Genomic DNA, 2000 nt, shown 5'->3' with positions numbered 1-2000 from the left:
AATATATGGGGTGGAATATATGGGGGAGGGGGGAATATATGGGGTGGAATATATGGGGGAGGGGGGAATATATGGGGTGGAATATATGGGGGGAATATATGGGGGGGAAATATGGGGGTGGAGGGGGAAATATGGGGGTGGAGGGGGGAATATATAAATATATATGGGGGGATATATATGGGGGATATATATGGAGGGGATATATTGGGGGGATATATGGGGGGATATATGGGGGGGATATATGGGGGAGAATATATGGGGGGAACATATGGGGAAGGAATATATGGGGGGGATATATATGGGGGGATATATATATGGGGGATATATTGGGGGGGATATCTGGGGGATATATGGGGGAGAATATATGGGGGGAATATATGGGGGAGGGGTGAATATGTGGGGGGGAATATATGGGGGGAGGGGGGAATATATGGGGGCAGATATATGGGGGGATATATGGGGGGAATATACGGGGGGGAGGGTGGGGAATATATGGGGACGGATATATGGGGGGATATATGGGGGAGAATATATGGGGGGAATATATGGGGAGGGGGGAATATATGGGGAGGGGAAAATATATGGGGGTAATATATGGGGGAGGGAGGAATATATGGGGAGAATATATGGGAGGGGGAATATATAGGGGATATATATGGGGGGATATATATGGGGGGCTATATGGGGATATATTGGAAGGGGATATATTGGGGGGGATATATGGGGGGGATATATGGGCGGATATATGGGGGAGAATATATGGGGGAGGGGGGAATATATGGGGGAGAATATATGGGGGAGGGGGGAATATATGGGGGAGAATATATGGGGGAGGGGGGAATATATGGGGTGGAATATATGGGGGAGGGGGGAATATATGGGGTGGAATATATGGGGGAGGGGGGAATATATGGGGTGGAATATATGGGGGGAATATATGGGGGGGAAATATAGGGGTGGAGGGGGGAAATATGGGGGTGGAGGGGGGAATATATGGGGGGATATATATGGGGGGGATATTTATGGGGGGATATCATAGAAATATCATAGAAACCCTACAGTACAGAAAGAGGCCATTCGGCCCATCGAGTCTGCACCGACCACAATCCCACCCAGGCACTACCCCCATATCCCTACATATTTACCCACTAATCCCTCTAATCTACACATCCAGGACACTAAGGGCAATTTTAGCATGGCCAATCAACCTAACCCGCACATCTTTGGACTGTGGGAGGAAACCGGAGCACCCGGAGGAAACCCACGCAGACACGAGAAGAATGTGCAAACTCCACACACAGTAAGAAGTTTAACAACACCAGGTTAAAGTCCAACAGGTTTATTTGGTAGCAAAAGCCACACAGACAGTGACCCAAGCCGGGAATCGAACCCAGGTCCCTGGCGCTGTGAAGCAGCAGTGCTAACCACTGTGCTACTGTGCCGCCATATATATGGGGGGATATATGGGGGGGAATATATGGGGGAGGGGGGAATATATGGGGGGGAATATATGGGGGAGGGGGGAATATATGGGGGGGAATATATGGGGGGAGGAATATATGGGGGGAATATATGGGGGGGAGGGGGGGAATATATGGGGGGGAGGGGGGGAATATATGGGGGGGAGGGGGGAATATATGGGGGGGAGGGGGGAATATATGGGGGATATATATGGGGGGATATATATGGAGGGAATATATGGGGGTGAATATATGGGGAGGGGGGAATATATGGGGGGAATATATGGGGGGATATATGGGGGGAATATATGGGGGGGGTGAATATATTGGGGGGAATATATGGGGGAATATATGGGGGGGATATATGGGGGGAATATATGGGGGGAATATATGGGGGGGTGAATATATTGGGGGGAATATATGGGGGGATATATGGGGGGAATATATTGGGGGGGAATATATGGGGGGAATATATGGGGGGGTGAATATATGGAGGGGAATATATGGGGGGAATATATGGGGGGGATATATGGGGGGGAA

This window comes from Mustelus asterias, chromosome 19 (assembly GCF_964213995.1).
Source record: "Mustelus asterias chromosome 19, sMusAst1.hap1.1, whole genome shotgun sequence".
Classification (NCBI taxonomy): Eukaryota; Metazoa; Chordata; class Chondrichthyes; order Carcharhiniformes; family Triakidae; genus Mustelus; species Mustelus asterias.
Note: the sequence above shows the minus strand (reverse complement) of the source record.